This window comes from Notothenia rossii (assembly GCF_949606895.1).
Source record: "Notothenia rossii genome assembly, chromosome: 9".
Taxonomy (NCBI): Eukaryota; Metazoa; Chordata; class Actinopteri; order Perciformes; family Nototheniidae; genus Notothenia; species Notothenia rossii.
The window spans coordinates 17,693,649-17,716,468 of NC_136907.1; the positions used below are offsets into that span (position 1 = coordinate 17,693,649).

At 37.8% G+C, this 22,820-nt stretch overlaps 2 long non-coding RNA genes across 2 annotated transcripts; one reads left to right on the forward strand and one right to left on the reverse strand.

Annotated features, from left to right (window-relative positions):
- Positions 1-292: 292 nt before the first annotated feature.
- LOC307018113 lies at positions 293-22,724 on the reverse strand. Its single transcript, XR_013802332.1, has 3 exons — positions 22,414-22,724; positions 19,395-19,456; positions 293-893 (listed from the first exon to the last, which is right to left on the reverse strand). It is a non-coding gene; the product is annotated as an uncharacterized lncRNA (long non-coding RNA).
- Positions 11,006-13,092, forward strand: LOC307019620. Its single transcript, XR_013802712.1, has 2 exons — positions 11,006-11,519; positions 11,751-13,092. It is a non-coding gene; the product is annotated as an uncharacterized lncRNA (long non-coding RNA).
- Positions 22,725-22,820: the final 96 nt, after the last annotated feature.

Here is a 22,820-nt window from a genome sequence, read left to right on the forward strand (position 1 = left end):
TTGCAGCCAGAAATGAAGAATTACTGAGGTTTTGAGACCAAGCCCCCTCAATTCACTCGTAAGCTTAATCTCATCCAGGTTGTGGTTAAACAACTTTATAAATGTCTGTAGCCGGATCTGTGTTTACAAGGACAGTTAGCAGCCCAACCTGTTTTACACACACATTAGAAATGATTTGCGGAGGTAAAGGGAGGTGGGCTTTTTACTAAAAGATACATTATTTATCTACATTTTAATTTAAAAATGTGTTTTATTCATCACTCACAGACACAGGAAAAAGTAAAAAGCAGTATCACTTCAGAAATGTATAGTTTATTATCAAATATTTATAATAGCAGCACACAGTACACTTCATTAAATGATAGAGCCTTTGTGATCAAACCATAACTCCAACATAAAGCATCCTCTTGATTGAAAGTGTTATTTGAAAAACACATATTTGCTGTTAAACTGCATTGACTCTGCGGGTAACTTTCTGGCTAAATAATAATTTACTAATCCCATAGAAGTCAGGTTGTTTGTCCTATCACTATTAAGTCCAATCAAAATATCAGGTCAAGTGAACATCGATGGATGAAAAAAAAAAGCAGAATTATTTCTTCATGAACCCTTTTTGTAGTTATTTATCTCTGAAAATAAAGACATGTTGACGAGCTTGTGTCCTGAGGTTGGTTAACTGTAGACCGGAAACACTTGAAATAGCGGATGTGACACTCTTTAAACATTGACCTAAGAACACATTTCTTTACTGGATGCCCATCAATTGTTGCGGAAAATATATTACCACAATTCCCACGAACTGTCTCCTTTTAAGTTTCAAGCATTTCCTTCACGGACGGCCATCATATTTTCTTCTTCCTTCTTTCTTCTTCTGCTTCAGACGAAGAGGTTTTCTGTTAGAAAGCAGAACAAAGTGATCATTATTACATTTCTGACTTATTGCAAATATTCCTATTTGTGGAACACATCTTTTATCTTTTCATTGTACTTGACATACGTTTGGTAGCAACTAAAAGCAGCTAAGCAAAAGAAGAATTCCCATTTCTTTCATTTTACAAAACAATCAAACATCAGGAATGCATTTAAACGGTCTGGCAGATTTGGTTGCATCAGTAAATCTGAAAACTAAACAAAAGGAAGAAGACAGAAAAGAAACTCTAAGGAATTTGTTCGTCAAAAAAAATCAAGACAAAGAAAAGGTGGAGGTTTTAGATTACATTTTGAAAGTAGCAGCACAAAACTTAATGCCAACATGAATTCAAAAGTCAAGTAGTTTAGTTTAACAGTTTACTTATACTCCTTATATTTTATAGATATACATTTATTAATATGAAGATATATGAAAATGTGTATGTATCCAGGTTTTTGCATAGATTAAATCAATGTTTTTTTCTTTGTTACAAGTTGTATTAATTGTGCAACCACACAAATGCCTAATTTCTTCAGGAAGATTCGGCAAAAATAAAATGTATATATTTTAGATTTTTAGTTAATGGAAGATAAAAAAGAAGATAAATAAAAGTGAGTGGATAAGCTTTACATGTGTGTGTGTATACCGTGCTACATATGTGTATAGTAAGTCTGTTGTGATTATAGTAGTCCGCATGTTTTTTTAAACCTAGCACAACAAGTAAGTACATTTGAGTTTGGTAGATTATTTCTTTGGTGTAACAATGCTTCTTGGCAATACATCTTAAACAGTTTGAAAGCTTGTCTATTTCTCTTTTAAATGGTGCCACATTTGTAAGGAACATGCATTAGTGCAGGGGTGTCAAACTAAAGGCCCGGGGGCCAAATCCGGCCCGCGACTTCATTTTATGTGGCCCACAAGAGCTTGCAAAGAATATAATATGTTTATTATACGGTTACGTGCCGCTTTACAGGAGAACGTTGCCCATACATGGAGCACAATGCATCTCAAATTTGACTTTTTTCTTAGAATTTGCCCTTTTTTTTATATTGCTTTTTTTTCCAGAAATTGGCTTTTCTTTTTAAATCATTTTGTGACATTCTCACTGAAGAGACTTGCAATTATTTGCCCTGGACTTCTGCTTTCAGACGTAGTTAATTATGAAGTTATTACCCTGATAATAATCCAATGCAGAGCAATATGTAAAAACCTTATTTTATATATATGATATATTTATATATTTATTTTGATATAGTCTTAAAGTTACAACCGGCCCTTTGAGTGCAACAATAATGCAAATGTGGCCCGCCATGAAATTGAGTTTGACACCCCTGCATTAGTGGGATAAGCAGCAGAGCTGAGTATGTGGGTTGCGCCCATGAAACATTTGCCAAATCACCTCTGCCAATGTTATTCAGCTTTGTATTGCTGTTGACTCTTGCTTGGTGTTGTTTGGTGGATTGGATGATTGAAATCTGATGAAACAAGACATATTAGCAAATTAACAATTTATTAATTTAAGGGCAGTCATGGCAGGCCTCCAGGCAGCCCTATGAGACCGCTGATTGGCTGCGTGCAGGCCATATCGCCCTGTAAACCTTGACTGCAAATCTATAGAAGACTGCCAACGTTTCCCAAGTGCTGACAGGATGAGGAAACACTCTTATTGGGGTGCCTTCTTCTTGGGATGCCCACTTCTCGCCCTGTCTCTGAAATCCCCCATTATATGGCACTTGGCCTTCAGTTTTCCAGATGGTAGGGCTCTCTCCAGATAATGCTGCAACTTGGTTCCACGGAACACCAGCTTCAAGTTGCCCTATCGCACGAGCCTTATCCAGATCAGTCAAACGTGGCATGCCAATTCTTGGAGCAGACACCAACTGACGACTGTAGCAGGGCCCATACCAGGAGCTCAAAACAAGAGTCAATATCAAAGGCAACAAAAAGCTGTTTGGCAATGGCACAAGAGATTCGGTGGGGCGCAACCAATATACTCAGCTCTGAGAAATAAACAGGCTTTCCCACGGTTTAAGATGTATTGCCAAGAAGCATTGTTACAACAAAGAAATAATCTACCAAACATACATTTCCTTACTTTTTATGCTATGTTTATGTTTTGTATGTCACTTTCGTAAAACTAATTGGGCCTAATAAAAAAACGTGGTACTGAATCACCAAGTGGGAACGTTTTTTCATCTTCATGTTTTTCAAGATACTTTATCTCCTATCTATTACCTTTTGATTCGCTCAACTGGAAGACATGTCTGTGATGTTTGTGAGGAATAAAAGGTACAAATATGCTGCAGCAGCACATAGTTTGTTCATGCAAACCCAGGTCAGGAAGAAGGAAGTAGAAAATGTCTCCTGGGAAGTTTCTAAACTGCCCCCAAAGGGCTTGAATAGTTTTATCAAGAAGTGTGTGACAGTGTCTGAGGCTGAATGCAGTAAATGACAGAGGTGGTGAGTGATGGATGTGTTGGAGTTGTGCCACTCTCCACCTGTAAACCTGTTCACTGAGTCAGACGTCTATCTGATACACTTGGGTGGGGTTTTATTTGTTTGTTTGCTTTGCAAGTATTCTTGCTCCAGTGTTTTGCAATATTATTTGCATAAGCAGTTTTCATCAATTTTGCTGTTCTTTAACTAATGTATTTATCATGTCTTTCACATTTATACTTTATGTTTTGGAGGAAGCAACATGTTGAATCACGGTGACATTTTGAATGTAGTGTATTCATACCCCTACTCATTCAGTGAAATCTGAACTCAAATATGTTTATATTAATTCAGATGATCAACGTTTTATCTTGTTGTGACATCTCGTTTTAACAGTGACTTATATAATGTTATTTTTAATTGTATTATCCTCGTGTGAATCTGTACGGTCCTGCTTTTCACTCTCACGCTGTTGCTGCTTTACTGCTGAACTTTCCCACAGGGAGAAATAAAGGTCCATCTTATCTTATTTTATCTTATCTTAAAAATGAAATGATACGAAAGAATAATATATATACTTTTCCCATCACCTACACCTACACTTTTTTGTAAATTACATTTAAGCTTGGACAAATCATATTGTCCCACTTTGACATCTGTATCGGCATAATCTATCTCTATCAATTCAGCTAAATATTAAAACACAAGGCTTTTTTAAGGCTGAGATGTTTGGTATCTGTGGACATTTCTGGCATCAACGCTATCATTTTTGAAGTTTGAATACAAGTTTTTACATTGTGTGCATATTTCAGCTGCTTGAAACGTATCCATGTATTCATGATCCTGCATGTCTACATAAAGTTTTCATTTTATTATGTATTATTGTATGGGAGATACATTTCTTTATTGTGTAATTGATCAAAATGACTGGTTTTAATCAACATTGTTTTCAACAATCATGGAGCAACACACATGTATTGCAGTAGAGAGTATTAAATACTGCAGGGCAATGTTTGGGTTTGACTTAAAATAAGTGTGTGTTTTCTTGGTAATGAAGAAACGTTTCAACCACTGCAACTTCGTGGGGCACTGATGCATTTGAAATCTCTGATCAGTTCTTGTTAAGATGTATTAAGTCGTGAAAAAATGAAGAATAAAGATTATCGCCTTATCCTTTCAATCTATCAGTCAAAACACTATAAAGTACCCTGATAGTGTTTCATCTCAGGAAACGGTGTTAGGTGGAGATACCAAACCCACAACTCTTAACTGTCACTCCCCGTTAACAGCATACATGGGATGACAGCTAAATAGTAAATTATAAAACCCACAAGACTGTGGAGGAGTCAAAGGGAGGGGAGGGGGAGTGTGTGTGTGTGTGTGTGTGTGTGTGTGTGTGTGTGTGTGTGTGTGTGTGTGTGTGTGTGTGTGTGTGTGTGTGTGTGTGTGTGTGTGTGTGTGTGTGTGTGTGTGTGTGTGTGTGTGTAGTATAGAAAGGTATCTCTGGTGCTTTCCATCTGAGTGTAAACATTTCACTTGACAATCGTTATGTTAATTACACTAGAAACCGACTCACTTTAAACTGAAAAGCAACAAGACCTTTTTTTTATACTTCAGTTGTGAAATGACAGAAATGCTCGGTTACTTCCCCTGAAGCTGTCACGCACGCGCACACACACACATGCGCACGCACGCACGCACACACACACACACACACACCGCAGCTAGTAGGTTAAAATCAGGCAGGCTTGGTATTTCCCTAGGTTTTTTCACTCTCGTGACAATGACTGTTATTGCTCCAATCTAACGCTGTGGTAAATACACCCGCTGTACTTCCATCCGGAAATTCACGATGTTTAACCAAAACTACATAATGTGGTATTGACCAGTTTGTTTCTGAAAAACTGTCTTTAAAAGGGATTCCTGCGAGTTTGTCTGAGCAGTAAGATCCCTGGCTTCAGCTCTACAAGTATTCTTAACGGGCCAAAAGCGTTTCACGCCAGCCAATGTGTGTGTGTGTGTGTGTGTGTGTGTGTGTGTGTGTGTGTGTGTGTGTGTGTGTGTGTGTGTGTGTGTGTTGTTGTGTGTGTGTATGTGTGTGTGTGTGTGTGTGTGTGTGTGTGTGTGTGTGTGTGTGTGTGTGTCTATGTGTGTGTGTGTGTTTTAACATGTATTTATGAGCAGATTGTTATTTTGTTCTTTAAAAAGAAACGTTATTTCACTGAGTTTGTATCTTTACTTTTTCTGTATTATCTTCAAAGTCTTTCTTGGGTCATGTTCAACATGTTTAAACCAATAGCAATTGTATCTTTTCTTATTTTAACCCTGTCTTCAAGAGGCTTATTGAGGACAATTTGCAACACCACATACATTTTGAAGAAACTGTAATGCTGAATGATCACACAATCTTTACAAACAAGGAATTTCATTTGTTTTCCATCAAAATATCCAATCTTGTATTTTGTGTAGTGTTCTGATAGTGATTTGAGTTGCTCAAACTTTTGGGAAACTGTCGGTGTTTGATAGACTGGGATCACCGGAAACTACAACTAGTCCAAAAGGGCAAGAATTTGAACTAGCACCACAAAAAGAGAACACATTTCCCCTGTGCTGGCATCATTCCACTGGTTAGCTGTTTCTTTTAGAATCGACTTTAGAGTCCTTTTATTAATCTACAAAGCTTTACATCACCTAGCAGCTTCTTATCTCAGCGACTGCCTTTCTTTTTATGTTCCAACAAGAATCCTTAGATCCTCCAGTGCCCTGCTTGTAGAAATTCCAAGGATATCACAGAAGAGATCTGGGGAGGCAGCGTTCCGTTTTTACGACCCTAAACTATGGAATCCCCGTGGATCAGCAAACTACCTGGAAATGTTTAAAACCAATTAAAAATATATCTTTTTAATATTGCTTTTAATTTGGGTTAACTTTCAATTGTCACTAGTATCATTGTCCATGTTTTACTATATTTCTTTTCTGTTTTGCTTTTATTTTACATTTCAAATTTGTTTTTTAAATGTTTTATTTTAACATATTATCACTGTAGATGTTTTATCTTGTTTTGTATTCATTTTGATATTATTTTAATATTGTTGTTGTGTTTTCTGTAAAGCACTTTGTGCTGCTTTGTGCTTGAAAGGTGCTATACAAATAAAGTTTATTGTTATTGTTATTATTATTATTATTATTATTATTATCATGCATCTGTAGCACGACACATCTGTGTTAAAGGGGTCTGTCTTTTGTTTGACCCAGTCTGAGAGTTAAGTCATACAGTTAAAAACAGCCATCTGTACATCAGAGAAAACTGTATTATCTCAAAGCCACAGACCATCAATTACACATGTATCATGAGGGTGTTACTTACAAGTCTCACGTACTGTTTACATGTATAAAAGCGTGCTGTGGCTCAGGGTGTGAATGGTGCTGCTTTGAGTGCCAATATATTATTATAGATATTGTTAGACAATTCTCTATATGATTGACCACATTTTCCCTTGTCAAAGCAAACCTACTTGAGTTGTTTTTATACGTCTACTCTACTTGCCTACAAATAAGAGGCAAATCTTGAACATTTTACTATACTACATTGAAAACATCATTTGCATATACATTTTACATTCAAAACACATGACTGGTGTATAGAAAAGTGACATATTGTACTGTGAGACGAAATAAGCTCCATTTAAACGAGATAGCACATTTAAATTCTGCTTATGTATTCATTCAAACAGCCAATTCCATAATATATTAGTCATAGGTGATTATTCTTCACACTCAGAGGGCATTTCAGATGGTGTTACTTTATGAACCTCTGTATACTTGACTTAAAGGAGATTACAAAAAAAGTTAAATACAGTATTGCAGTTTGTTCAGTGTTGTAGATCTGAATGATTCTTACATAACAGCTCTACGGTTGTTGTCTAATAAAAAGGCACAGATACAAGAGCTCATAAATATGATAAATAGATATGGGTGTGTCACTCTTCTAAAAAAACACCAAATAGCATTCCTGGTTAAGTGGGTTGAGTTTCAGGTATGGTGATGCCATTTGGTTTGATTTAATTATGTTGTTAGGCGAGACAAATATGCTGCTGGACAATACAGTGCATACCAACCGAGACACGTAAAACACACATGGATAACGTGTTGTTCTCTCCGTTTCCTGTTACAACTGGATATTTATTTAGTATCAATCCTATAAATAAAAATAGGATGTTGGTGTCAGTTGGTGATAATTTATAGAGGAAGAGGTGGGAGTTCCTCAGGGAAATATTTCTTTGAGTGTCTATGTGTGTCATTTTATGCAAATGTACACCTCTCCCTTCTGCCTCTTACTGTTGCTTTAAGACTTTTCCTGGATATGGAATACAGGTCGCAAAATGTAAATCTCACCTTTTACTTCAATTGATTACTGTAGTGTTAAGGAAACAAAGGTGAAAATAGGTCTTAACATGTAAAGAATTGAAGAAACCCTGTCACGTGCGAAACGAAAAGTCACCCAATCGGCATTTCAGGCAGAAACTCTTAATTTGATAAAGAGAGAGGCTGCCAGCTCACAGTTTCTGTTTCCACTATTTTTAGTGTTTAATGACTCAACTAATTATTACACTCAGCATTATCAAAATATAACAACATATTTTTAAGCAGTTATGTATTAGTTTCATTGTGACTCATAAGGCCACAGGGGCTCACTCCCTGCAGTACATTCATCCCAAAACTGAACACTCGTCACAGCTGGATTCATCCCAAGTTTTTGAGATCTTTGTTTAGAACAAAGACAAGTTTATTTACTTGGTACGATTTTAAATCATGCGACAGTTATTAAAAATAATTTACTACAGCAAAAGTGCTTATCCATATTTGCTTGAATATAACTGAGATAACGTTTAATTTAAACCCGCCATAACCTCTTTTGACAGGCCTACTGTGTCTCTTCAAACTGCCCATGCTGCAGCACAGGAGAGAGGTTTTTGAGAAAGCTGAAAACAATAGCAGGAAGCTCAAGGCAGAAGTTGGCTAATTGTAGTTCTTATCGAAGTAATTCACACAAAATCCCCACAATAGTCTCTGAAAGTTGCATATAGTCCGCATGGGCCAATAGTGCATGCTAGATTCTTTATATTTTCAACTTTTAGCCTGGTATTTTATCTTATTTTTCTATTAGTTACATGTTTTTTGTAGCTTCTAAATATGCTCCCTCTCTAAACCGCCTTGTAGAGAAAGATGCTTGTTTTTTTGCAGCGGAAATTTGCTTATTTCCCCCAAGGAGGAATAAAGTATTCTGATTCTGATTATAACAAATTGTTTGTGAAAGTTTAGAATCATAATAAATGACAACATTTGAACACATCTTTGTCACCAAGTAATTTACAAGATGAATGAGTGTTAAGGTGCAACCATGTCTCTATAGGGGGCTTAGCCTGTAGGGACACACCACAGCAACTCCTGGGCCACTGCCAAGGTGCCCTTGAGCAAAGTACCGAACCCCCAACCGCTCTGGGCACCAATGAACTGGCTGCTCCTTCACTCCCCCTCTCCTATCCTGCATGTGGTGCTGTGTGCTTAAGTCTATCAACCAATGGATTCAATGTCAGTGAAAAAAGCAATTTCCCCATTGGGGATTAATATCTTCTTCTTCTTCTTCTTCTTCTTCTTCTTCTTCTTCTTTTAAATAACATTGCTGATACTAATCGATGTGGTCTAATGAATGAATCATCCATTTACTGTATAATGCAGATATTGAGTGCAGGATCACTCTCCAGAATATATTTGAAAGTGAGGACTTGAAAGCTAAGCTGAGAAAAAGAAGGAGCTTTGGGGGAGAGAGTCATTTCAAAACTGCATGTTTTTAACAGGCTTGAGTGTGTGTGTTTGTGTGTGTGTGTGTGTGTGTGTGTGTGTGTGTGTGTGTGTGTGTGTGTGTGTGTGAGTGTGAGTGTGAGTGTGTGTGTGTGTGTGTGTGTGTGTGTGTGTGTGTGTGTGTGTGTGTGTGTGTGTGTGTGTGTGTGTGTGTGTGTGTGTGGGTGTGTGGTGTGGGTGTGAGAGAAGGAGGGAGGGAGGGAGGGAGGGAGGGAGGTTGAATAAGTGGAAATTGGTCTGCTGATTTACGGGAAACACCAGAGCTGTCTCTAGTTGAACCATTTATAAAAAGTCTGCTGTGAACTTGTGGGATATGATCAGACACAACGTGAGGTTATTCTGTGTGGTCAATTATGAGAATAGTAGGATAAGAAAAGGGACATTTTTGACACCTCAACTTACAGTCAAAAGGCATTAATACAGTTAAACTGATCTTGTTTAGTAACCACAACAACTGTAAAGCAAAAACAATCCCTAGCACAGGCAGTTCGTTAAATATGTTTTGCATTTTATTTTCCTGTTTGTTCAAAAAGAAAAAAAGTGTTAATGTGTGAAAACACAGGTGCTCTGGGAAAGAGATGTACAGGAATCCTGTGTCATTAAGATAATCAACCCGATTTCTCAATTATTTTATGGCTCAGTTGCACTGCCAGGTCCTCTCATTTATCCCACCGAACAACAAAACATCGCTCGAGAACGTGCAGATACCTGTTTAGAAATCCTGGTCAACCTGCAGACTAAATACATACAGTTGAGTGTTACATGTTTATGGTTTTCTTTTGATGTTGAAACTTCCTTGGTAACGTCTGGGGTCAATGAAAGGTGTCTGTGAACTTTGCCCCACTTTGAAAAGTTATTCCCTTGTAATCACAGTAATAAAACATATCATGGAAAAATTGGGCCGTGGCTTCGTGCCAACCGATAACAAGCTACCAACTTTGTTTCAATTCTGAGCTTTGACAAACGACCGAATCAATCAGTCATCGATTTAGAAGCATCTGTAGCGCGCGAAAACTATAAGGAAATATAACTAAATTAAAGTGCTGCTGGGGCACCAGTGAGGGAATCATTTGCAAGAATATCCTTTTGGGTATATGTTTTTATTGTATTCCATAAACCCAACATCATAAAGAACAATGGTTTAACGTATTCTCCTGCACTGCCGCTTCCCCAGCTTCATATGGTCTCTCTGGTGCGCCAATCCCAGCACCACCTGTCTCCAATAGATACATAATCATCAGGTCGCCTAAAATAATTACACTAAATAAAAATACATGTACTATTAGAAAAACAACCTGAAAGTAAATGGTGAACTATTAAACAATTTAAATCAATGTATTGCTCCAACAGCATCTCTAAACTCAAAGTATTTATGTCTTTACACAATGCCGTCTGGATTATGGTAACTCTTATCCAAAATGGTAACACGAGTAAGAACACCTGCAATTATAGCTTAATTAGCTTTCCCGTTGCATTCAGTGTACAGTTCAAACAATTACAAATAATTTAAACATTGTTAATGGGTTAGTCACAAGCTTAGTATCTGATTTAATGTCTGATATGTGTCATTATCTTTGTTTGCAGATATCCAGATTCGGCGACATTTGAAAGCTACAGCTAATAGTTTACTTTTCAGATTAAGCTAGTTTACACTGAAAACATGATCACAATAGCTATAATAGATTTGTTCCAGATATACAACTATTGAAAAACTATTAGTATAAAGGATTTATACCACCTTCATTACCTAAATGCTTAGCAATAATAATCCAACAGTAGGAAATGTATTCATGGGATATTCACAGATGGGCCCTTTTTGTTTAGTACCTTAATTACTTTTGACAATTTAACCTGTTATGGCCCTGACACACCAGGCCGATTTCGGCCGTTTTCGTTAGTCGGAAGACGAAGCATGTCCTGTCGCCCAAACTCAATTTGGTGTGTCCCGCACCGTCGGCCGTGACACGCCTTATTTGGACTGCCTGACCCGATGCATGGCCGATTCAACATGTTGAATCGGGTCAGGCAGTCGGACCAAGCAATCACTCTGATTGGCTGTTCAGCTAGCGAATCAGTGCATGAGAAGCTAAACGACAGTGAGGGACATAAACAAACGATTTAAGAAGGCACACACAGACTGCTATTCATTTTCATCTCACCATGGCGATCTCTAATCACGGAAACGAAGACCTGCTCATCACCTTGATCCAGGAGAGGCGAGCTCTGTACGACATCACAGAGAAAAGGTACTCAAACCGTGTAGTGAAAACCGGACTCTGGCGAGACATTGAAACGCAACTTGGTTTCTCGGGTAAGATTATCTTTTTCATCAATTGAGCTCTTTAGCAGATACTGTTGGCTTTTTATTGTTTGCCAGCGTACAGTGACGTTAACGTGAAATGTAATTTGTTATTTCAACCTTGTGTTTTGTTGTTATGTTGTTGCTAGCTGTTGCTAGCTGTGCAGTTTGGCACTGCATATAGATATGAATTGGACATGCTAACTAGCCACAATGCTTACATCGTTTATTTGTGTGCTTCAGAGAAAGAGCTGAGGAACAAGTGGGATTCTCTGCGAACCCAGTACACCCGGTACACCCGGTACAGGAAACTTGCCCCTTCAGGTAGTTGTGGAGCACAAAGGACTGGCAGACAGCAGTGGATCCTGACCAGGCTGCAGTTTTTAGAGCCCTACACAAGAAGGAAGGAGGGTACTTCGAACCTCACCATCACGTTAACTATTTTATTTGTTGAGTACAAATAAGTGTTTCTTGCTTCTTTCATTTACAAAAACATTATTTTCATTCATTTGATGGTTACAGTGGTAAATATAACAATAACAGAATAATATGTATATTATTGTATTATAATTATTGATGTGCTCATCACCTTAATGTTGCAGCTGGTAAAGGAGGAGCTAATTTAAATTACATGATATACTGCTGGGTAGCTTATGAAATTCATCATGGGATCAATAACGCTTTTATCTTAACCTATAATTAATACATGATAAAATATGTCTTGATTATATTTTGTATTGTTCTGAATCTTCTAGAAGTATGTCTTTAGCATCTGAATAGAGCCATCACAATGTGTCTACAATGTACCTCTCACACTTGACCACACCCCAAACTAATGGCACACACATTTCAGGGTATTGTTTTGTTATGAATGCCTAGTAAACAGTTTTAAGAAGCCATGGTATTAAATCCAACTAACTGTGAATTTAGTTTAAAAAAAATTAAGGAACGTCCTGTGGCTGCAGAATCAACCCCCGGTGGCACCAGCAGTGAAACCTCGACCAGCACCACCGAGGACTCCTTCCACTTTGATGCTGAGCCCTGCCCTCCCCTGGCAGAATCCACCATCTGCACCACACCGGCACCGCTCGGAGAAAGGCCAAGCACACTCAGCACTCGAAGGCCTCCGGCGAAGCGCAGGATGATGATACTAAATGAGATACTGTCTACCGCTGTTCATTGTTCAAGATTGAAATGTAAATGTGCAAGCCGGTTTTCTGCCCGTCTATTCACATGTAGCCTTTCATACATGAAGGTTTCTTCATTCTCGAACTGTTGTGGAGCAGAACTATAAAGTTGCAGGATTAGTCTCAAGTACCTCAATATAATTATAGTATGTCTGCACTTTAAGTGCTCATTTCATCATTCATTCATGCATTTTATATTATACTAAAACTGAATCAAACCTTAAACAAGGTGGCCTGTTGGGATTACTATATATATATTATTTTATCCCACTTTATGCTTTGCTCTTGCTGCTTGTTTTACACTGATTTTATATCTTATTTCTTACTGATGTAAAGCACTTTGAACTGCAATCCCCTGTATGAAAGGTGCGATACAAATAAAGTTATTATTATTCAGATGGATGTTTCTGCCCCTCTGTTCATTCTCCCATTATCCTCCTCAATCTGCCTAGAAGTATTTTAATGTTGTAGCTGTTACTATAACCAATACTAATGCTAGGGCTGCAACTGACAGTTATGTAGGCACATTGTTATTGTTTCGTATCGCTGTGTGATTCAAAGAATAAACACAAATAGCACGATAGGCAATGCAAAACTTTATTTCGTACCTTCATACACACAACACAACATTAGAATGAGGTTTTATCAACGCCTACATGATGATAACCTGTCAACATGACAGGAAAATCCACATGACATTAATACAGAGCGGGCAGAACCCAAATCTAGCTCCAGTGCCGCACGAAACATGTTTTTGATGGAGGAGAGTGAAAATGGAACGCACACGCTATTTGTTGTTTGTTTATATCACGCAGTCTGTTCTTCTTCTCTGTCTTCCGGTGTTGCCTCTTTTGAATGACGAATACACACTACCGCCGCCTGCTGGTAAGGAGAGTTATTGCCACTCACGCACTGAAGTCTTTGCAGTGTGTTCCCGTGCGACACATGGCCAAGACGCAGGAGAACACGGCGACGCAACAGCCGGCGTCGGCGAGTCCTCTGGTGACTGCTTGGTGTGTCAGGGCCTTTAAACCCCAAGGTCCCCGCCAGCGGGTACTCTTGTTTGTTTTTTTCACGAGACACTGTGTTTCAGGGGATCTTAATATTTAGAAGCTTATTAATGTGTTATACCAGATTAACGGAAATAATCTCAGCTAACTGACGATACAAACAATTTTTACCAAAACAAAACACAAGTCTCATAAGAAGCATCTAAATGACCCCTGAGCGAAAAATGCTAACCTATTACTGCACCGATAATCACTCCTAGCTCCCTTATTACTTATGCACTTACGATGCACAAACAATGCTGTAGTTAATCCATAGGTTAATCCAATGTGTCTGTGTCCCCTTTGAAATGTTCTGATAATCCATAAGCAATAAAACAGCTTTTCCGTTGCTTGATATTGCTTGCAGGATATTTCTCACGGGACGATTTCCCTTGGATTCAATTGGCTTTAACGGTCAAAAAGAGATGTCACATGTCAAAATCGAACAAGGGGGGCCAGAGATATGGAAAATCCACCCAAATGGCCCCAGAAGAGTTTTTTTTTAATAAATCTGTCTAAAAAGGTCAAATATCACTTGTTTTGCATCAATCTTGATACAGGGTACTTATTATATGTTGTACTTTGGATTCCTAAAGCTTTTAGTCTACTAACCCATCATCCAAGGTTAGTTTTCACGAGTACAACATAATGTTTGGACGGACACTATAATTTACAGTTTTTTACCATGTTCAATCTGAATTTTCTTTAAAATAAAAAACATCTATATTGATTCTGACTTTTCTACATCCAACTCACAGGTTTATCATTACTTTAAGAAAAAATATTATTAATTTAACCCTTTTAGAAGGGAAGATATGGTCATTTGTTCTGGGAATGTCATTTTCGAGCCTGAGACCTGAAAAACAGGCTCGGGGTTTTAAGCACTTTTGCTAATAATGTTTTTTAATGCAGAACACGTAATCCCTGGACTACTGCTAAACAAAGACCTAATTCATGTAAACATTCATGAAAGAGCCCAGGTGTGGGCAAGAGAGTCAGAGAAATAGAGGGAGAGAGAAAATAAGTCAGTTAACTTTCTGCAAAGACTAAAGCCATATTTGTGTTGTGTGTGTGTGTGTGTGTGTGTGTGTGTGTGTGTGTGTGTGTGTGTGTGTGTGTGTGTGTGTGTGTGTGTGTGTGTGTGTGTGTGTGTGTGTGTGTGTGTGTGTGTATTTAGGGTGGCAAGTCTTTACGAGAGAGATAGAGAGACATAAAAGGGAGGAGACAGTTTAATGAAGTCAGCTGACTTACTAGAAATGGTAGAACCCTGTTGCCTCTATCTTACACACAAACACACACTTACGCAGACCAACATGCACCCCACACCCACACCAACACCCACACACCCTCTCAAAAAAATGTCTGTGCCTTGGCAGGGTGGCTCAGTGCCCGTAATATGACACCGAGTAGAATATAAACCGGTCAAACCAGGCCTCAGATGGCATCAACCACGTGTGTTTTTGGTCCGCAGACTACTGCAGGGATGACTCTTATCTACACTTATATTCTTATTATAAGAATCACACTCTATTGAATGATGCATTTTATATAACCCTGCAAGCTCTGGAAGATGACTTCTTGTGTAGTCATACTTCTGACTCAAACATTAAAGGTCTCATACAAATGTTGTCATAAATCATGAGTAAAGATAGTCTTTCTGACCCTAAATGTGTGAATACATTGTCTCCTAGTAACACACCTTTTTACAGAGTGTATGTCTACAACTTGCTGGGCTAAAATCCAAAAAATCATTACTTATCCAGTTTTGGATAAAATAACTACTCTACAAACGTTAGGGACCTTTGTTGTCATTGCATAATATACTAGTTTAAGAAAGATCATGTTAATGGTGAAATAAACAACTATGATTGTTGTTGGCAAACAGAAAACAGACTGCAGTCTCCATCCATCCACTCCCACTTCTTCCCTCTTCAGACTGTTTCCCTTAAACAATGTTACACAACTTTGTAGTTGGAGAAGAATCAAGCTGCTGCTAAATATCATGTCAACGCAAATGCCTCATATATTGGTCTCAGCAATTGGCTCCATGTGAGGTCTGCTTGATTGTGAAAGTTCACTTTTAGGGTTTTATGTGCATATGATTGCATTTGGCATTCAAACTGTAACAACTTCACTTTTTGTTTTATTAAATGTCACAAAGAACCATGTACTTGATATTCAGAGCCATGAAATATAGGGCTGAATGTTAGCCTACAAATATATAATCAGATTACATAATTTTTGCTTGACTAAGTGCTATAATGGCTATGCAACTATTTCAGTGGATTCTTTTAGGCTATTTCTACGGTTGCCGACAGGTGGAAACGCATTGCAAAGGCCACAAATAGTTCCATAATGAGAAACTTGCTGCAGTTTCATACATGATGCAATTATTAAAACACAAATGTGCCAAAACACATGTAAATGATAAACATATTCACCAACTTGAAAACACATGCGCAGCATTTGGAAAACATTCATTAAAAACACTGCAACAAAATCTAAACCAAATTGAAACCCGGACACTAATAAGTGATGCACACACTTGGGTTCGGAGTACGCTTTATTGTCTTATTTAAACCTCTTAAGCCCCACGGACCCTTCGGCGGACACTGCACTGTTGCTGTGGCTTCTTAAGATGTAATAAACTATGAATGTTTAATATCCATGTAACGGGAAGAAACTCAGCTAACTGATGATTTTAAAGTTTTTTAGCAAAAAAATACACAAGGCCAACGCTGAGCCTCTGAATTAGCCCTGAGCGAAAAAATGCTAACGCCGTTAGCACATAACTCACGGTATAACACCCTAATTACTTATCGTAACTGCACATCCAACATATCAATTAGCATCGTGAGAATACACAGAATCGATAGGTATCTATATCATCACTCCATGATCAGAACTCGCGACATTAGAAACAAAAACAGACATCACAACACGTGGCATTAGGTAGCAAACACGGCAATATGTCTTTCCTCTGTTGTTGTCTGATCAAAAGTTATCTTCAATGGCATTAAAACAATAAAAATGCTGCTGAAGGTTAATCCATAGGTTAATCAAATGTGTCTGTGTCACTCAATGATTTCTGATAATCCATCAGCAATAAACCTACTTTTAAGTTTTCAGATTTCAGAGCGTAAAATAGGTTTCGCTTTGGAAAACTGCGCGCGCATTGCCCCCACTTCTCAATTGTAATGTTGGTGTGTATGTGGGAATCCCCCTTCGATTCTATTGGCTCTAACGGTTCAAAAGAGATGTCAATCATCAAAATCGACCAATGGGTTCCAGAGAAACGGCAAAAACGCCCATTTCCACCCAAATGACCCCAGAGGTGGAGTTCTTTTTGCTAAACCTCTCTAAAAAGGTCAAGTGTCACTTGTTTTGTATCAATCTTGATACAGGGTACTTATTACATGTTGCACTTTGGATTCCTAAAGCTTTTAGTCTACTAACCCATCATCCAAGGGTAGTTTTCACTATAAGTAAAAAAAGAATTTTTGGATGGACACTATCATTTACAGTTTTTTTAATATGTTCAATCTGAATTTTCTTTAAAATAAAAAACATCTATATTGATTCTGACTGTTCTACATCCAACTCAAAGGTTTATCATTACTTTGAGAAAAAATATTATAATGTTCCCCTTTTAGAAGTGTAGTTATGGTCATTTGTTCTGTCAGGCTTGGGGCTTAACAGGATGTGGTCACATAATTCCTTCCAATATTATTGCAGATCTCCTGGCTAGCTAACCCAGCTAACCAAGTCATATCAAATATACTGACAAAAAAGACTAACTGTGCCAACAGTGACAGTTGGACAACTTTTATAAGCCCCGAACGTCAACAAGCGCTTCACTTTTTATACTTTATGTCAGACTCAATTTCAAATGTGGCACTTAGATAAATGTAGTTTTGGTCTAGAGTCACAAATGTTGGCTGTTATACGTGACTTTGAACATAAAGAAACGTAATGTTTGGGACTCTTTTGTTTGTTGACAGTTTCAGAATCACATGCTTTATTTTTCTTGTGGACTTATTACACGGTAGGATTGCTGTCCAATATAGCAACGTGGCTGCAGAAAAAAATGACAGCCCACTGCACAAGCTTTTTTGCTCTGATTATGACAGACACGTGTCGGTTTAGCCGCAGGTGTTGCTTCCTGTGAAAGTCACTTCTTAAATTTCTTGTAGATGCCAGGGGGTTTAGTGTTTACATCTACGGCCCTAAAGTGAGGTGCAGGCCAAGACCTGCAGTAAATAAGCGAGAACAAATAAGTGAGTGAATTAAGATGGCAGATAAGAGACTGAACTGTCCTGGCTGATTAATAGGAATCCTTGACCTTCTTGAAGAAGATCATAAAATCCTTAAACTGATCCCCATAAATACAGGCGATAGCAATATATCTCAGGGCTTTGTAGGTCTGAGTGCCACATAATCCTAGTGCAAAAGTTATCTGAGTAAGCAGATCCCCGACACAGCTGCTGGTCCCAACATCACTCATGGAATGAGCTACAGTCATTCCCTGCAATGTGCTTTGTGTTATTTAACAGAGTTGACAAGCTCTTTGTTTTGTGTCATAGGAAACTCTCAACAAAGTGTTCCCTCAACTTCTTTCCTGTGGTTCCTTAACACATTTTTACAATAGCATACTGCATGTGGTGTTTTGAGATTATCACTTATAGAGGTACATCTGACTGTATGTAAGCCAAATCATCCATTTATCAACATTTTTCACTGTACATATCTGTCTGTGTGCTACCATGCCACCTGCTGTGGGTGTGGCCACAGGCTAGATGTGTTGGCACTATGAATTGCAAAGGTCATATCAAAACAAGGAAGCAGGAGGACAACAAATAGTTGTGAAGATAAACCTCTTATTATGCATCCATGGGATAAACATGCAGGCTGACATGCTCAAAACATTCCATAGATCTGTTAAAGAAAAGCATGCATTTATGTGGGCTTTTGTGTTTTACAGATGTTGCTTTTGTGCCGGCTGCTAATCTCAACCTCCGGCTACCAGGGCTTTAACTGCAACTTCTATTCATGTTATTACTTATCAATGTATACCCTTGTTTGTTAGCCTTTTTCTTAAGGCAGACCGCACCATTTCACACCAATATGAAGGATTTGACAAATGAATGGAGGTCAAGCATAAAGCACATCTACTTTTTTTCCATCTATGAAAATACTGTCTTAAAGCAAACAAAGTGTATGATCTATTTCCAGCTTGTAAGCAAAACTGTAAAAACATTTGTGGAAGCTTTTTTTAAACTACCGCCTTTGGTTAAAGACAACAAACCTGAAGCCAAAACTCCCACCTGTGAGTGTTAGAGGTCGTAAGTGCAGGATGAAAATTAACGGCACAGGGATCAAATGCATTTCCCACTACCATATAATAAGTCTGCTGTCATCTGATAAGAGACATACAACTGCCCAAGCACATAAGTGTCCATAAAACATCTGGAAAGTCTCATTATAGAGGGTTTCTGTGTATTGTCAGGGAACTGAAAACCTTGTATCTACTTGCTGAATTGCTTCTTTTGTGAAGAAAAATACTGGAGAGGCACAGACATGACGGTATGCTTTTCACAGATTTGGATCAAATCATACTTGCAAATGATTCTTTGTGCTTGTTTTAGACTCACCAGAGTGCCAGATGGGTTGGGTTTCCTGCATCACCACAGTTGTGATGTGTGAGATAAATGGTCTGTAACACAAAAAGACAGGAAGTTGCCAGGATGATATCCTCAACAGATATACTGTATATTAACATTGTGCTAAACAGGGGGATTGACTCTTGGTGGATAAAACACTGACTTCCTGAATAAATTAATATGTTAACTATGTAATAGTCCTTGTCTTATATTTTAGGATAATATTATAAATCAAAACACAGTGAAAAACGTTCCTAAAACTGCCATCAAGCCATATCAAATGTGACGTATGTTCATGCAAAGGTCTTGGGTATTAGACCCTAGGATTCTGGGTGACTACTATTTTTCACTCGCACATTGTGCAAAAACATTGGTGATCATGGGGCAGGTTTGTCTTGGTCCTTCAAGAAGAATGCCCCCCCCAAAGCGGCGACTGCTAAGGCAGGAAGCGATGGTGGAGGTTAGAAACCAAGAAGATTTCCTAGCTCAAGGCCGGTTTATTAGAAATGCATCAGCATCCCCTGCCAGCAGCACCACCCATGGCCAGATGATAAACTGCATTCAATGACTTTTCTTAAGTCACGTGATTTACAAGAAATCCTTGAGCCTCCAGTTTCTAGCAGGCCACTCTGTTGCCTAGATTCTTCAGCTATTCACTGACTTAACTGTCCTATGGCACACAAAATCAATGACTTATTCAGTTCCCTTTAATGCATCAACCACTATACCCCATAGAAAACATATTGCAAAGGAAAAATAATTTCCAACTTGCTTTTGATAGCTATAAATCAACAATGAATTGGAGGTTATCTACTTGCCTTACTGTGATATACAGTACAGATTTTGCCTGGTAACTGATGATAACAGAGGCATTACACATCAAAACATATTCTAAGGAACAAGACGAATGCATACCTAAAGCTCAAGCATCCGTATGCTTTAACTCAAATCGCTTCACACCTTCTATTTTACATTTGGCTGGCTTTTTCTGTGTGAACGTTTTTTATAGGTTAAGTCAATCTTCGTTTATGATAAATGGTGGTGATACTTGTTTAGAACAAAGGTTCCTGCAATCCTGTTATATAAAAGGCCGGTAGCGTTCAAAGTAGTTCAAAAGTCACTGCCCTAGTTTAGAAAATGGCTTTCCTGTCCTGACTCTTATTCAGCTCTGCAGGGTAATTGTGATAACAATATATATATATATATATATATATTGTAATAGTAAACTATAAAGGTCAACTCTTCTACAGACATATGCAAATTCCAAAGATATATGTGATCAGGTCAGCAGGAAGGTAAAGTTTCAAGGTAAGTAAACAAGTCATGCACCCTATCAGTTATCAACAATGAAACCTGATAGTTTACTTCCCTTTCCACATGCCATCAACAGAGGATAGAGAAGTTAAATTCATGGTGTTCATATTAAAGGCCTTGGCACCATCTAGTGGTTGTTCATGGTACAGTGTTTATCTCAAGCTGTACAACAACAATCGTATCTGAACATATCTGATAGATTTAGTTGATTAACCCCGAGTAACAAATGACATACACATACATTATAATAGAACACGTGACTTAAATGTTAACAGGTATATTAGTGTGCTAAAGTATCAAAAGCAGCTTCATGCTTAGTCACCCCTAGAGTGTTAAATTATTGAGGTGTTAAAGTAAACTGGGGGGGAAGACTCAAGTTCTACTTCAGTAAAAGAAAACTTAATTAACCAAAAGTACTCATAATGCCAAATAGCCCATTACAGACAAAATAATGGTATTCAATTATGATTATTGATGCATTAATGTTTAGATCACTTTAATGTTGCAACTGGTAAAAGTGGAACTATTATTTTGAGATGTAAAAAGTAGACCAGTCTTATTCCAACCTATATACAATTGGATTATCATTTATTTGCTGTTTCCTTTTTTGTCCTACATGCATATGTGCAAAGTAACAAATTTAAAAAAGTGTCTAAAAGTAGTTTTGAAATAAATCCAGTATTACAAAAAAACCCTGCAAGTATCATTGTGTGTGGTTCACACAACAAAAACACTGTGAATGTTTAATGAGATCATTTATTTTGTATTGGTGGTGAAAGAATAAGTCATATCAATAATGCAAACCACTAGTTCAATCGTAAACAATGTCTGGTGAGTTATTATTTTTCTCTGAAATGTATGGGAGTAGAGCCATATGGTTGCACAAACTGTACAAAAGTATGATTATCTTAAATGTACTTCCCACCACCGTTTTTGTTAAAATGGCTGCGTGAAAAATGCAAATATCAGCAACCAGATAAAGATAGATGAGAAAATGTTAAATGCTCATTCAAAGCAATACAAAAAAAAATAACAGGCTTGGCTAAAAATATAAATAATAAACGAATACGATGGATGTTGTCCATGATTCAGCATCTAGTGACATCTAGCGTCGATTGATGATGCAGCGTTTTAATCCACTCAGACTAAATACGCAGATGGCATTAATAATGAGGCCCGGCCTGGGAGTATACATTTAAATACATGTGACATAAGAATATTTGCCTGTCTATAGATGGGTATGATAAAACAATGATTTCACATGTTAACAGTTCGATCGTAATAAATCATAAATATCATATGTATATTCAAATATGCCACTGTTATCTTATAAAACAACTTATATGTGCGATCAAAACGAAAATGTCTAAGAGTGAGTCATAAAGTCGCAGTTAAGACAATGATGTGATGCTGTAAATCATTGTCATATACTGTAATCCGGTTTTCGTTCCTCGCTTTCACTTTCTCATTTACACATGATCTTGTTGAAAAGAGAAGAACATAGAAAAACTCAAGAAGTGTATAGTAAGAGTAAACACTATTGTTTATCAATGCAGTGTTGCTATGCCTTTTACATCACATTGAAGTAGGCTATTTGCTTTTTGTAAACATCATAACACATGACCTATTTCCATATAGCCTATAGCAACAAGGCGAAGTTTCACATTTTCGATTAAATAAAGAACAGAAAACTCACCATTAGTTAAGCAGCTTTGAAGGAAGATCTATCTAGAAATGAGGTAAACGTTGGATAACTGGAACAAAGAAGCAGCGGTTGGTGCTGCACTGCTTTCATTTTTACTTTAGTCAAGCCTTCAGGCGAAATGGGCAACGTTATTCAGAGCAGCTGACCAAGGCTGAGGTCCGGTTACCAACACCCCCTTCACTCCACAGTGGACGGTGCCACTAAACATTTTACAAACAAAAATGCACGGATTGTCTTATATTCAATTGTAAAAAATAATGCACAGCGCTTTTTAAATGTCTAAGCGTCCTGTTTGCACTGAACTGAAAGTGAAATGACTGTGTAACTTCCAGAGAAACAGATGACACGTCTTTATGGTGTTTCCCCATCTATTTAAAGCATATTGTAGATAGCCTATC